The sequence below is a fragment of the Lissotriton helveticus genome, chromosome 3_1 (assembly GCF_964261635.1).
Source record: "Lissotriton helveticus chromosome 3_1, aLisHel1.1, whole genome shotgun sequence".
Taxonomy (NCBI): domain Eukaryota; kingdom Metazoa; phylum Chordata; class Amphibia; order Caudata; family Salamandridae; genus Lissotriton; species Lissotriton helveticus.
Window position 1 is genome coordinate 1273741970 of NC_136061.1, and position 15354 is coordinate 1273757323.

Here is a 15354-nt window from a genome sequence, read left to right on the forward strand (position 1 = left end):
AGCTGGGTGTGGTTCGAAGAGCTGGGAGTGGCTCGAAACCCTTGGTGTGGTTCTCACATGCTGCACATGTTCTTGAAAGGTGTGCAGAGCTTCAGTTATTATGCAAATGAGTTGAATTAACACATGGCCTAGGGAGGGGTGCTCTAAAGAAGCCTTGGTACAAGCAAGGTCCAATGTGTAAACAAGACAGCAATGTCGAAACTTGTGAGTACATTGAGCAACATACACAGAAGCCTAAGGGGGGGGGCTGAGATAACAAGAAAGGCTTTCAATCGTATGTTTAAAAGAGAGCTATTACAGAGACCACTAGTGCAATCTTTGCTATGCACAAACCCTAACAGGGAGACAACACTACAAGATGATTTTTACTGGACCTGACCAAGATCCGCTGACATGGCGGGGAAGCTACAGCTTTATAAATAAAGGATCCTTGCTGCGCAATTACTAACAGCAGAGGGGAGACAGGTGGTGACTGTGAGGACCCGTGCACTTCCTCAGAAGGCTGACGGAGCTGGGACCAGCTGGTTGTGTGATGGCGAGACCTGCTGGGGCACTTTGCTGACGGCCTTCCAGTCTGCTCATATCTGCGTGGTAAAGAAACATAGCGACGCGCGGTCAATCATGGGGAGTATTCTGCCCTGAATGCCTGGCTGCCTCCTGTGCTTATAAGGGAGGTGATGACGAGAGGCGGTAGAGGCCGGCAGCTGCTGGATGCTCCTAGGAACATTGTGCAACATTGTGTTGGAGCCCTTCACAGGCTGGGGGTTCGAGGTTGAGGTCCGGATTTCTGAGGGTTTTGCCCCTGTGCTCTACTCCATTGCCTAATACCTAGAGCATTTGTAAGGACTTGCAATGAAGAGCCTGCAAGGGACCCTTGAGGGGGCAGACTACATGATGGGGCTGCTGACCTGCATAACACCGCCTATACCTATGGCCTGGTCCTAAGTACTGTGCGGAGTGAAGAGAATTATTCTGAGGATTCCAGCGGTGCAAGGGCAAAGGGGATAGCTGCCCTACTCCTACTGGAACACTGCGGAGAGACCTGTGGTGCTGTGCCGTAGTGTCGGATCTACAGGACGCTGTAGCTCCATGCCCTGAGTTTTTCTGAAAGCGGCCTTGCTGGAGAGGATTAGGAGGGGAGCCTAAATGTATCGGCTTGCTGGAGCCTGACCCGGCTGCTTAGCCTAAGCTGCATGGGGGGCGAGTGGTGGATTCCTACCATAGCCCGTGAGGTGGCCCATGAGGTGGTTACTGGCACCGACAACTGACATTCTTATGAACCACTTGCTGAGTGTGACCCTTGCTGTTAGGCCCCTGGGCCCAGGCAGATGAGCCTGGTGACTCTCTGGATCACAGATACTACTGGGTTGGGTTTGCACAGATGGGGACTCACTCAGAAAGCTAGTATTGCTACCCATTGATGCGTAACCATGGACAAAGTAACCAGAAAACTTGACCGGGATGCCGGAGGACAAGCCATGAATACAGCGACAGCCAGTGTGCTTGCAGTCGCAATACTGCCCTCACAAAAAGACTCCAGGAGGGTCCCACTCTCCAAGATATCTTATGGGTCATCACTGCTTCTAGAGAGGCATTGGAAACTAAAATTGATAGCTTGGGGAGGGGCCCATGTCTACTGAAAGATGGCCATCGCCGTCTTGCTGACGGCGGCACAACAGTGGAGAGAACCATGGCAGATTTCCCCTCATATGGGGCGTTGATGCGTAAGAAGCTCACACACATGGAGGACAAAGTCCGAACCCTAGACAGAGCAGAGGACAGTGAAAATAGATCGCAGAGAAAAAAGAAAAAGAAAGCATATTAATCGCTTTTCATCTGTCAAGTTTTCCCCCTGTTGTTTTTTTTTTTTTACAACAAAAGCATTTTATTTTGTGTAATCTATCTAATATTTCCTACGCCTCCAAATACTTGTGCAAATCACCTAGACAACGTTTTTATTATTCGCATCATAGGTCTAACTGAGCGCGTTTTGGGGAAGGACATATTAGCCTATTTGGATTGCTAACTGTGTGAAGAAGTGGTGGCAGATGGCCTCTCCTCTTTTTATGCCCTGAAGATGGCACACAGGGTCCCAACTCGACCGCCTCTGCAGGGCTCACTGCCGCGACCAGTGGTTGCCAGGCTCCTAAATTAGAGGGACTGTGACCACATCCTTGCCCAGGCTAGAGATAATGGGGACATCAGAGTTGATAACAACAAGATCATGATCTTTCCTGATTTTACCGAAGAAGTCCAGAGGCAGCGATCTACATTTCTTGCGCTGAATGGGACTGAGTTATGCCTTGTTATTCCCAGCACGGCTGCAGGTGGTGACCCCAGAGGGGGTGCAGCTCTTCTGGACCCCACAGGAAGTGTGGGACTGTATTGAGAAGCACCCACAAGCTGGTCCCAGCCAAGGGCCCCCGAGACACTCACCCGAGCGGAAAAGATCGAGGCACTGTGTTGGAGTTCCACATGGGAAGGCCCTGTCAGGTGTGGAAGCCCAGCGAAAACAACAAAGAGCAGTGGAGGTTGTGGTGGTGCTCAGCAGATGAGGAACGAGCCCAGCCTCATTGCTGTTGAAGAAATTACCCAGGACTGAGACCGAATGCATGGTGTCAGTTCTGCTGAAGACTTGGACGATAATCTATCTGATGTTAATCCTGGCCCAGCAGACGACATCATCTAATGCAGTTGGCATACTGTAAGACTTATGTTGATTATTGAGGAGTGACTGCACTTGTTTCTGAGGTACATTACTGATATGATAATGGGCTCTTGGGGATATGACCCAACTTTCATATAGCTAGTTGGGTGGAGGGGCTGTGTACGGCGCTCTTCTTTGGTCATTGTCCTGTTTTTTTTTAGGTTCCAGTATGTGCACCCACTAATGCTTGCATGTTGGTTGCCTGTTTGGATGGCAGGTGCTTACCTGCTTATCCTGGGGTATGGGACTTTGGGAGTTAGTTGTTTGTACGCTGTGGGCGGCATATGGTTCATGCTCTGTTTAAGTGCCTCCTTTTATGCCATAGTAGGAGATGTTCCTGTATTCAGGTTGTCAGAGTCCGGTGGTGTCCTTTGATTCCAGTCTCCTACACACATTGGCAAACCCTGTGACTTACAAAGACCTGTCTTAGAATATTAGGGAGATGCATACCCTGGCCAAGGGACACAAAGTTTTCTCTTATTTCAACAGACATGGGGTTCAGATAGCGTTCCTTCAGGAGACCCACTACATTGCCAAGGAGGGAGCAGGGCTGCAGCGCAGAATGAGGGGACAGGCCTTTTATACCATCTACTCAGCCAATGCGAGAGGACAATGGTGTGAGTACGCCCGGGGGTCTTCTTCCAACATATAGGGCACTTAATAGACCCTGCATGACCTACATTTGGGCCTGGTTGCAGTTTTATGCATGCCGGATATACACGAGATGGTCTGCACCACTGAATATTTGTCATGGACCATCTCTGACCATAACCCTATGCCACTAGGACTAAGATGGAGGAGGTTGAAGTACCAGGGGGAGATATCACCCTTCAGGAGATCAGTGCTGCCATAAAGTCCATGGCCCGGAACAAAACACCAGGCACGGATGGACTACCGGTTGAGTTTTGCTCCACTTATGTGGACATCCTGGCCCCCCAAGTTGGTAGACCTCTATAAGTCCGCCAAGGACACAGGCTTACTACCCCCTTCTACACTGGAGGCCCTGATCGTGCCACTGTTGAAACCGGGGAAGCAAGCCCACGACAAGAAGACTGCTCGCCCATTATTGATGTTAAAAATCAATTACAAAATATTGACTAGGATCCTAGCTACCCGACTACTTCACCACATGCCTACCCTAATCCACTCTGACCAGGTGGGATTCATTCCGGGCCGAAATACGAACTCACTGTCTGTATACTCCTCACACTGTTAGAGGCTGATGCATATGATCGAGAGCAAGCTGTGATCTTTGCAGTGGACATTGAAAAGGCTTTTGATAGCCTGGAATGGGCTTTCCTCTATGGTGTGAGGACTTATTTTGGCCTGGATCAGGGGTTGGGAACTGGACCAAATTGTTATATACATATCTCTCGGCCAGATTAAGGACAGGTCGCATTATCCTGGATAGCTACAGAGTGGGGCGCGGCACTAGGTAAGGCTGCCCTCTGTCACTACTACTTTTTGCTCTGGCCATGGAACAGTTGGCTTCTCATGCCTGGGCTGGGAAAGATTATGAGAGTACAGTGGTAGGAGCCCAGGTACACATATTGCGTTATAAGCAGACGACCTGCTGATTTTCCTGCATGATGCGGCGAGGGCCCTGACGGGCGCCCATGGTCTTTTGGAGCGCTTTGGTTCCCTCTCTGGTTTACACGTCTAATGGCAAAATTCTTGCATATTCCCCACAATGATACTCATGTAAATCTCTCCTACAGAGGAATTGTGGACTCTACAATATAAACCTCAGTGCTTACCCTACATTGTACGGATTTATGACCCCCACTGGAGGGGAATGTGGGACAGGCCATTCAGGTGCACCACTCTAGCATTGATTTCTAAAAAACACTGCCCCTTTTGGTGGCGGGCCGAGTGGCCTTACTAAAAGTCATAGTCCTCCCCCGCCTGTTTTACTTCTTTGTAGTGTTGCTGGTCTGGATCCCTCAGGCAACTTTTTGGGACATTGACACACTCATTACAAGCTTCCTATATGTTATGGACAATAGACAAGTAGCACTGGCCTCTCACAGGAGGAGTGTGGGTTGGCTGTTCCGGATTTTGAGACAAACTATCTGTCGGCACAGCTTCAGTGGCTAACACAGCAGATAGCGGGTAGACTCACCCCCAGGAGGTCATTGGGCCTGACCATCCCTGATTGATGAGGATACTTCTTAGGCTTCCCCATCCCGGAGTGGATGATACCACTGAATTTCGAGTGTTGCGCCGCTGCTAGACTCGAAGCCTGCAAAAGACACAAGTACAATGACCATACTCCCCTGACATCTCACTGAGATTTCTAGAAGTGCTGCCACATGAGGGGGACTGGCAAGAGCTGACGAGAGCTGACGAACTGGGTAGCGGCAGGTGCATTGATGCTTGGGGCCCCATTTGAAGATGGGATGCTCCTCCCATTTGAGGAGTTCCGCTTGCAGCATGATTCACCTCAGGGTCATTTCCACCTCCATGGTGCAGTTACGGCAGCACTCCGCAGACACGGGGATGGGCATGGCAGAGCCACTCCATACTAAGTGCTGCAAATACTTGGTTACTTTAGCTGGGGCCTTTAAAGCAGTTACTTGTCACTATAGAACGACATGGGGGACCTGATGACACCTCTGGGAACCCCTAGACCGAGATGGGAGGAAGACCTGGGAGTTCCCATTCTAGAAGGACACTTGGGGGAAGTATCCGAAAATGCCCGTTTAAACCTTAATAATTTTTATGTGCTACACAGAGCACAGAGCATATCTCATCTTTGGAAGGATTAACAGACACTTTGCAGTGGAGAGAACGAAGTTCCTGAGCTCTGGGGAGATGGGGGCTGAGTTTCTCCACATGTTCTGTGAATGTCCGGAGCTATGGAATTACTGGGAGGAAATTACTGGCGGCCTAGCTGATATTACTGAGAAGGACATCCCTGCTAAAAATAAAACTACCAGCAGGTTGCGAGATCTGGCTTTTATTCTTGAAAAAAGAGAAATCACAAGAACCTGGAAGATCCCGAAGGGTCCTGGGGTGGAGGTTTGGAAGAAGGAATTGCTGAGATGGCGGGCTATGAGAGTGTGGTGCTGCTCCGGAAGGCTCAATATGGTTGTGCTCACTTAACATGGCCCTGGCTTGGGAGGCATTAGTGGACGCCTTGCAGAATCCTGATCCCCCTCACCTGGGGAGCTATTGGGTACTCCCTAGCAATTTGTGACCATGTGATTGTGACCATTGTTCCTTTGCATCATGATACATGCAGTCTATGATTTGCGCCCCCCCTCAGTGTTGACTGTAGTGTCACACTAAAGTCAACACTGAGGGGAGCGCAAATCATGGACTGCTCAAAACTGAGGGGAACGTAAATGTGGCCTGCATGTACCATGATGCAAAAGAGTAAAATTTTCTGGGATATGATGTAGTGTCCGGCCACACACTTTTCCCTGCCCAAACTGATTTTCTTGACCTCTTCAACCATTTATCACTAGTGATCCCAGTTTTATCGTATTTTTTTATTTTTATCATTTTGGTCTGTTTTTATCCATATTTATTTTTTGCTAATTTTATCTGTATTTATCCACATTTATTTTTGTTGCAAACAAAAGAAGACGCTACAGCTAGTATTTTTTCACATGTATTTAACCCCTTCCATGTTGATGACGGCCCCTGTCCGTCATGCATCACGGTGGCCGTGTCCAGATGATGGCTGGGGGCCGTCATTAACCCACCCACTCATTAAAACGGCCGCACTTGTGCAGAATCGCGGCCGCGCCCAAGGGGTGAAATAGACATGGCACACTTGCATTCAGTTGTTATAGGTTTAGATATATTTATATATACCTCAAATTAAGTAAACACAATATATTCATCTGAAATCTTTGCAAAATTAATTTAAAGAGAACATAGGCCTAAACAGACCTTGAGTAACTTGCATTAGGAAACCTTTACCGTGGGGCTGTACACCCTAGGTACCAGAGGCCTTTAAATACTGTTCTTATCTTGTCACATTTGCTGTGCTTTCAAAGACAGAGGTCAAATGTCAAGCTGTGTCTTTGAGGAAGCAACTCATTCTTGTATTCTCATTGCAGAATAACTTCTCTGGGATTATTTAGACCTACATAGAAATTCTTTTGGCAGATTTTTTTCCTATTTTATTTTAAAGGGAGGAGATAATAATTTTCCCGCGTACACTATTTATACCTTGCTGATACGCAAGTTCATATTTTTGAGGGGAGGAGGGTGTGAAATGCTTTGTTTCAACATCGGAAACTTTTCTTTCCCGGAGCAAACACAAAGTACAATGGAACTGGGCCCGGAGGTCTTGGAGTGTTTTACCCGAGCACCAGTTAAATTGACCTGTTCATATGCATTGTTTACAGGCATGTGGAAATTAAGTGATATGCCCAGGTTCACATGATGGTTTTCGGATGCAGCATCCTAGATTACTCAATGAAAGTATTTAAATTGATTAACTGTCTGAAAGTGTTTCGACCTGCAACAAAAGGACTGCAAAATTGCATACACAATAGAGCAATGCACTGCTCGCCCTCCCCATTCCCCTTCCCTTCCCCTCTGGAGCGAACCTAAAGATAAGGGGCTGCTGAAAGTGCCGACCAAGGTAAAGCAATGCACGTTCAGAAGCAGGAGCAACAGGCTTCAACACTGCCCGAGCTCACCTGAATAAAGCGAAACACTCTCTGACCATGAGCCCCAGCACACATCCAGAAGTGACTCGGGAAGAGCATGCCGGATGGGGATAACTACCCAAGGCTCCCCCCAGGGGTACTGATGAATGACCTATGAAAGGAGAGTGCCAAATGCGGTACTAAGAGTCTGCCCTCTTAGAAGGGCGCCTCTCATGTGCAGATGGCAGCTGCATTTCTCTTTGCATCACATTAGGCAACTCTGGGGTGAAACACTGCCTGAGCTCACCTGAATGAAGTGAAGCACTCTCAGACTACGAGATGCAGCACACGCTGAGTGCAGCTGCATTCCTCTGTGCACCAGATTAGGCAACCCAGGGCTGAAGTACTTTGTCGAAATCTGGTTTGTCAGTATTTTTCAGTTTATATTTATAAATACAGAAAAAGGAAAAAAAAATTCTGTCTGCTTTTATATGTTAAAATCTGTTTAAACAGAAAAGCAGGAGCCTTATTTATCACACGTTCCTAATGTTCCTTTTTGTAAAAAAAATGGTATGCTGGCCCATTGATTACACTTCATCCGGCCTGAGCCAGAGAGTAAGGCCTGGGTGCAGAGAGTACAGCTTGGGTGTGAAGAGTACAGCCCAGGTGCGGAGATTCCGGACCGACTGCGGATGTACAGATATGACTCTACCAAAAGTTGTAAAGTTAGACTTTTGTCTCAGATTGCCTTTGTAAATCGGGCCCAACCACCCGATCAGGATCGGTGGCCATATAATCATTTTTTTACTGTCTGTCACCGCCAGGCAAACTGTGGTATAGGGACACTAAAACAGAAATAACTCCCCTTTCGCCATGTGAAATAACTCCCATGGCAAGGGGGCATTTCTTATATTTTAAAAAAGAAAATCCTGTTTCAGGCTTTTCTTTTTTAAAATACAAAAACTGTTTGGTGCAGAGCTGCATCATGTTGATGCAGCCCTACACCAAACAAGCAAAACAATGAAATACATTGGAAGGAACTACCTGTTTGGTGGTCATTTATACATTTGGTGGGCGGTCCCTCCACTAGGGAGACAGAGCAATCTACTCTGAATCCCTGTCCGCTGAATTATAAATCTGGCCCTAAGTGAGGAGGTACATTTTTGACCAGGACAAACCTAGTTGGTGTATCCAAATCATGCTCCATCACAGTCAGCTTGATATTGCGCATAAATCCCAGTCTACCACGTCCAAAAGACTATCAGTCCCAATCTACCATGACCATAGACCAATAGTTCTTAACCTTTTGACTTCTGTGGACCCTCATTTAATCATTACTGTAATATGGGGACACTCTCGCTGAATCATTTTTAGAATCTGGGGACCCAAGCCTAAGCAATTTAGATGACTTGAACAGCAAAACAGCAAAACAGTATACACAATTACAGACATAAGAATTCATCAAGCAAATATACGAATGATTAAATAATTTTATTGAATTCACAAACAAATATTTTAAAAAATCAAAATGGGAAGGTTGGAGCTTTTGTAAATGTAGCTGAGGTCACCCATCGTCCATACTATATACTGTCTGCACATGCACTGTTCCCACAAATCAATCTGAGGATACTAACTTTTAGCCTCCAATTTCTTTACATTTAGAGAATGTTTTAACATTTTCAATTTTGTTTCTTTTTTTATATATACTTTATTAATTTGTTAACATTAAATTATTTTCTAAGCTGTTGCAGACCCTCTGAATAGGTGTAGCGGATCCTTATGGAAACCCGGACCGCAGGTTAAGAATGACTGTTGTAGACTTAGTACTTTTTCTTGTTATTTTATCTTAAAACTTTAAATCTTTAAAATCTCATATCTCTGGTTCCCCTTATTGGATTTTGTAATTTTGGTGTCATTTTGTTTATTAAATTGTACTCTTTTCAAATTTGATTTGGGATTTTTATTATTTAGCATTTCACTACATTACTGTTTTAGTAGTGCATAAATATTTTGCACATTGCCCAAAGTTAAGCCTGTCTGCTCAGTACCATAGCTACCAGGGAGTTGAGCTCAGGTTATTTTGGTGACTTTGATGGTTCACCCTGACAAGAGATGTGATTATTTCTTGAGATGGGTAGTCACACACCCCAAATAATAATTATGTTTCTTACAGGAGCCCAATCTCCATCCTCCAGCCACAATAATGCAGTTAGCACACATCCACTAGCTGGAAAAGCTGTATCCACCTTCCATCTTGAACCATGCTAAGCCAGGGGCCATCCAAAATGGACCCCACTGGTCCTACTACTCATACTCTCACCACACGTTCACAGTTGTACTACCACACATGTCACACAGTCACTGAACAGCGGTACAAAAGGGGGTGGTGATGGACGGAGCATCTGAATCAATCAAAAACTCACACCCAGTCAAAAGATTTGGGTTTAATCCATCACCGTTCTTTAGCCCACTCTGCCACCCCAGTTCAGACATGGCTATATGCAAATCAGTCTGACCCTGTGCCTCATGGGAACAGTCCAGCCCGATCTGCCAAGCCATGCCTTCCCTGGACCGGAAACAAGCTTCCGAGGACCGGTTTCTGGCATTACAGCCATCTGCAGCCCGGCTTGCTTGAATCCAGTGGCAAAGTGAGCAAGGGGCTCACGTCTGAGCATACCCTGCCACACTTATGGCGGCCAAAAGCGGTACAAAAGGGGGTGGTGATGGACGGAGCATCTGAACCAATCAAACACTCACACCCAGTCAAAAGATCTGGGGTTAATCCATCACCGTTCTTTAGCCCACTCTGCCACCCCAGTTCAGACATGGGTATATGCAAATCAGTCTGACCCTGTGCCTCATGGGAACAGTCCAGCCCGAACTGCCAAGCCATGCCTTCCCTGGACCGGAAACAAGCTACGAGGACCGGTTTCTGGCATTACAGTCATCTTCAGCCCGGCTTGCTTAAATCCAGTGGCAAAGTGAGTAAGGGGCTCACGTCTGAGCATACCCTGCCACACTTATGGCGGCCAAAAGCGGTACAAAAGGGGGTGGTGATGGACGGAGCATCTGAACCAATCAAACACTCAAACACAGTCAAAAGATCTGGGTTTAATCCATCACCCTTATTTAGCCCACTCTGCCACCCTAGTTCAGACATAGCTATATGCAAATCAGTCTGACCCTGTGCCTCATGGGAACAGTCCAGCCCGAACTGCCAAGCCATGCCTTCCCTGGACCGGAAACAATCTTCCGAGGACCGGTTTCTGGCATTTCAGCCATCTTCAGCCCGGCTTGCTTGAATCCAGTGGCAAAGTGAGCAAGGGGATCACGTCTGAGCATACCCTGCCACACTTATGGCGGCCAAAAGCGGTACAAAAGGGGGTGGTGATGGACGGAGCATCTGAACCAATCAAACACTCACACCCAGTCAAAAGATCTGGGTTTATTCCATCACCGTTCTTTAGCCCACTCTGCCACCCCAGTTCAGACATGGCTATATGCAAATCAGTCTAACCCTGTGCCTCATGGGAACAGTCCAGCCCGAACTGCCAAGCCATGCCTTCCCTGGACCGGAAACAAGCTTCCGAGGACCGGTTTCTGGCATTTCAGCCATCTTCAGCCCGGCTTGCTCGAATCCAGTGGCAAAGTGAGCAAGGGGATCACGTCTGAGCATACCCTGCCACACTTATGGCGGCCAAAAGCGGTACAAAAGGGGGTGGTGATGGACGGAGCATCTGAACCAATCAAACACTTACATCCAGTCAAAAGATCTGGGTTTAATCCATCACCGTTCTTTAGCCCACTCTGCCACCCCAGTTCAGACATGGCTGTATGCAAATCAGTCTGACCCTGTGCCTCATGGGAACAGTCCAGCCCGAACTGCCAAGCCTTGCCTTCCCTGGACCGGAAACAAGCTGCCGAGGACCGGTTTCTGGCATTACAGCCGTCTTCAGCCCGGCTTGCTTGAATCCAGTGGCAAAGTGAGCAAGGGACTCATGTCTGAGCATACCCTGCCACACTTATGGCGGCCAAAAGCGGTACAAAAGGGGGTTGTGATGGACAGAGCATCTGAACAAATCAAACACTCACACCCAGTCAAAAGATCTGGGTTTAATCCATCACCAATCTTTAGCCCACTCTGCCACCCCAGTTCAGACATGGCTATATGCAAATCAGTCTGACCCTGCGCCTCATTGTAACAGTCCAGCCCGAACTGCCAAGCCATGCCTTCCCTGGACCGGAAACAAGCTACCGAGGACCGGTTTCTGGCATTACAGCCGTCTTCAGCCCGGCTTGCTTGAATCCAGTGTCAAAGTGAGCAAGGGGCTGACGTCTGAGCATACCCTGCCACACTTATGGTGGCCAAAAGCGGTACAAAAGGGGGTGGTGATGGACGGAGCATCTGAACCAATCAAACACTCACACCCAGTAAAAAGATCTCGGTTTAATCCATCACCGTTCTTTAGCCCACTCTGCCACCCCAGTTCAGACATGGCTATATGCAAATCAGTCTGACCCTGTGCCTCATGGGAACAGTCCAGCCCGAACTGCCAAGCCATGCCTTCCCTGGACCGGAAACAAGCTACAGAGGACAGGTTTCTGGCATTCAGGCCGGCTTGCTTGAATCCAGTGGCAAAGTGAGCTAGGGGCTCACGTCTGAGCATACCCTGCCACACTTATGGCGGCCAAAAGCGGTACAAAAGGCGGTGGTGATGGACGGAGTATCTGAACCAATCATACACTCACACCCAGTCAAAAGATTTGGGTTTAATCCATCACCGTTCTTTAGCCCACTCTGCCACCCAGTTCAGACATGGCTATATGCAAATAGGTCTGACCCTGTGCCTCATGGGAACAGTCCAGCCCGAACAGCCAAGCCATGCCTTCCCTGGACCAGAAACAAGCTGCCGAGGACCCGTTACTGGCATTACAGCCATCTTCAGCCCGGTTTTGCTTGAATCCAGTGGCAAAGTGAGCAAGGGGCTGACGTCTGAGCATACTCTGCCACACTTATGGCGGCCAAAAGCGGTACGAAAGGGGGTGGTGATGGACGGAGCATATGAACCAATCAAACACTCACACCCAGTCAAAAGATCTGGGTTTAATCCATCACCGTTCTTTAGCCAACTCTGCCACCCCAGTTCAGACATGGCTACATGCAAATCAGTCTGACCCTGTGCCTCATGGGAACAGTCCAACCCGAACTGCCAAGCCATGCCTTCCCTGGACCGGAAACAAGCTTCCGAGGACCGGTTTCTGGCATTACAGCCGTCTTCAGCCCGGCTTGCTTTAATCCAGTGGCAAAGTGAGCAAGGGGCTCACATCTGAGCATACCCTGCCACACTTATGGCGGCCAAAAGCGGTACAAAAGGGGGTGGTGATGGACGGAGCATCTGAACCAATCAAACACTCACACCCAGTCAAAAGATCTGGGTTTGATCCATCACCGTTCTTTAGCCCACTCTGCCACCCCAGTTCAGACATGGCTATATGCAAATCAGTCTGACCCTTTGCCTCATGGGAACAGTCCAGCCCGAACTGCCAAGCCATGCCTTCCCTGGACCGGAAACAAGCTTCCGAGGACCGGTTTCTGGCATTACAGCCGTCTTCAGCCCGGCTTGCTTGAATCCAGTGGCAACGTGAGCAAGGGGCTGACGTCTGAGCATACCCTGCCACACTTATGGCCGCCAAAAGCGGCACAAAAGGGGGTGGTGATGGACGGAGCATCTGAACCAGTCAAACACTCACACCCAGTCAACAGATCTGGGTTTAATCGATCACCGTTCTTTAGCCCACTCTGCCACCCCAGTTCAGACATGGCTATATGCAAATCAGTCTGACCCTGTGCCTCATGGGAACAGTCCAGCCCGAACTGCCAAGCCATGCCTTCCCTGGACCGGAAACATGCTACCGAGGACCGGTTTCTGGCATTACAGCCGTCTTCAGCCCGGCTTGCTTGAATCCAGTTGCAAATTGAGCAAGGGGCTCACGTCTGAGCATACCCTGCCACACTTATGGTGGCCAAAAGCGGTACCAAAGGGGGTGGTGATGGACGGAGCATCTGAACCAATCAAACACTCACACCCAGTCAAAAGATCTGGGTTTAATCCATCACCGTTCTTTAGCCCACTCTGTTATCCCAGTTCAGACATGGCTATATGCAAATCAGTCTGACCCTGTGCCTCATGGAAACAGTCCAGCCCGAACTGCCAAGCCATGCCTTCCCTGGACCGGAAACAAGCTACCGAGGAGCGGTTTCTGGCATTACAGCCGTCTTGAATCCAGTGGCAAAGTGAGCAAGGGGCTCACATCTGAGCATACCCTGCCACACTTATGGCGGCCAAAAGCGGTACCAAAGGGGGTGGTCATGGACGGAGCATCTGAACCAATCAAACACTCACACCCAGTCAAAAGATCTGGGTTTAATCCATCACCGTTCTTTAGCCCACTCTGTTATCCCAGTTCAGACATGGCTATATGCAAATCAGTCTGACCCTGTGCCTCATGGGAACAGTCCAGCCCGAACTGCCAAGCCATGCCTTCCCTGGACCGGAAACAAGCTACAGAGGACCGGTTTCTGGCATTACAGCCGTCTTCAGCCCGGCTTGCTTGAATCCAGTGGCAAAGTGAGCAAGGGGCTCACGTCTGAGCATACCCTGCCACACTTATGGCGGCCAAAAGCGGTACAAAAGGGGGTGGTCATGGGCGGAGCATCTGAACCAATCAAACACTCACTCCCAGTCAAAAGATCTGCGTTTAATCTATCACCGTTCTTTAGCCCACTCTGCCACCCCAGTGCAGACATGGCTATATGCAAATCAGTCTGACCCTGTGCCTCATGGAAACAGTCCAGCCCGAACTGCCAAGCCATGCCTTCCCTGGACCGGAAACAAGCTACCGAGGAGCGGTTTCTGGCATTACAGCCGTCTTGAATCCAGTGGCAAAGTGAGCAAGGGGCTCACATCTGAGCATACCCTGCTACACCTATGGCGGCCAAAAGCGGTACAAAAGGGGGTGGTGATGGACGGAGCATCTGAACCAATCAAACACTCGCACCCAGTCAAAAGATCTGGGTTTAATCCATCACCGTTCTTTAGCCCACCCTGCCACCCCAGTTCAGACATGGCTATATGCAAATCAGTCTGACCCTGTGCCTCATGGGAACAGTCCAGCCCGAACTGCCAAGCCATGCCTTCCCTGGACCGGACACAAGCTTCCGAGGACCGGTTTCTGGCATTACAGCCGTCTTCAGCCCGGCTTGCTTGAATCCAGTGGCAAAGTGAGCAAGGGGCTCACGTCTGAGCATACCTTGCCACACTTATGGCGGCCAAAAGCGGTACAAAAGGGGGTGGTGATGGACGGAGCATCTGAACCAATCAAACACTCACTCCCAGTCAAAAGATCTGGGTTTAATCCATCACTGTTCTTTAGCCCACTCTGCCACCCCAGTTCAGACATGGCTATATGCAAATCAGTCTGACCCTGTGCCTCATGGGAACAGTCCAGCCCGAACTGGCAAGCCATGCCTTCCCTGGACCGGAAACAAGCTACCGAGGACCGGTTTCTGGCATTACAGCCGTCTTGAATCCAGTGGCAAAGTGAGCAAGGGGCTCACATCTGAGCATACCCTGCCACCCTTATGGCGGCCAAAAGCGGTACAAAAGGGGGTGGTGATGGACGGAGCATCTGAACCAATCAAACACTCACAACCAGTCAAAAGATCTGGGTTTAATCCATCACCGTTCTTTAGCCCACTCTGCCACCCCAGTTCAGACATGGCTATATGCAAATCAGTCTGACCCTGTGCCTCATGGGACCAGTCCAGCCCGAACTGCCAAGCCATGCCTTCCCTGGACCGGAAACAACCTTCCGAGGACCGGTTTCTGGCATTACAGACGTCTTCAGCCCGGCTTGCTTGAATCCAGTGGCAAAGTGAGCAAGGGGCTCACGTCTGAGCATACCCTGCCACACTTATGGCGGCCAAAAGCGGTACAAAAGGGGGTGGTGATGGACGGAGCATCTGAACCAATCAAACAC

At 49.0% G+C, this 15354-nt stretch overlaps 1 long non-coding RNA gene across 3 annotated transcripts in view; it reads left to right on the top strand.

Moving 5' to 3' along the window:
- The window catches only part of LOC144824941 (uncharacterized), a 498402-nt gene that overhangs the window by 76158 nt on the left and 406890 nt on the right, over window positions 1-15354 (top strand). The gene's annotated exons all lie outside the window — the stretch shown is intronic.